The sequence below is a fragment of the Schistocerca gregaria genome, unplaced genomic scaffold (assembly GCF_023897955.1).
Source record: "Schistocerca gregaria isolate iqSchGreg1 unplaced genomic scaffold, iqSchGreg1.2 ptg000526l, whole genome shotgun sequence".
NCBI lineage: Eukaryota > Metazoa > Arthropoda > Insecta > Orthoptera > Acrididae > Schistocerca > Schistocerca gregaria.
Genome location: NW_026061925.1, coordinates 7,422,645 through 7,423,366, shown reverse-complemented (window position 1 = coordinate 7,423,366; position 722 = coordinate 7,422,645). Strand labels below are relative to the sequence as shown.

The 722-nt window shown below is 48.1% G+C and overlaps 1 non-coding gene across 1 annotated transcript; it reads left to right on the top strand.

Annotated features, from left to right (window-relative positions):
- The first annotated feature begins 314 nt into the window (after positions 1 to 314).
- Positions 315 to 389, top strand: Trnat-ugu (transfer RNA threonine (anticodon UGU)). Its single transcript has one exon. It is a non-coding gene; the product is annotated as a tRNA-Thr (tRNA).
- Positions 390 to 722: the final 333 nt, after the last annotated feature.

Genomic DNA, 722 nt, shown 5'->3' with positions numbered 1-722 from the left:
CTCGGCCACATCGGCCGGTCTATCATGTATTCTAGAAGAGTTGCAAGGTCGTCAGTGGCGCCTGTTCTTTCGAGAGCAGTTACTATCTTTATATCTATGGTTAAACGTTACCCAGCCATTGACCTTCGTCTGTGCGAATGCGCACAGGTTGCCGGAACTCTTACGGGAATCGTCACCTTAGTGTGAGCCAGTAATGAGTGGATGGACAAATACCTATTAAGTACATTACGTATGCGGATTGTGGACGGTTGGGGATGTGAGTCTCACGGGAAGCGTGCGAGGGATAAATTCCTGCAGTCGTGCTGTTCATGTGTGCCCTCGATGGCTCAGATGGATTGAGCGTCTGCCTTGTAAGCAGGAGATTCTGGGTTCGAGTCCCAGTAGGGGCACACTTTTCAGCTGTCCCCATCGAAGTATATCAACAACACCTGTCGGCAGCTGAGGGTTTCAATTAATTATCAGTTGTGAAGGTGATTCGATGAACCCTTTGCCAGGCACTTAAATGTGTTTTGCAGGGTATCCATATAGATGTAGATGATAACTCGTCCCGTGTCGCACGTGCTCAAAATGATTCATACTGCAGAATGCATGCAAACATACTCACCGAAAATACGGACGAATATCAAGTGCAGGCTGCCGAGTGCTGCATATCCAGCTTTGACAGATCGGCTTTTCCTGCCAAGAAGAACAGGAAGTTGCTGTCTAGGAACAATCAGAGGTAG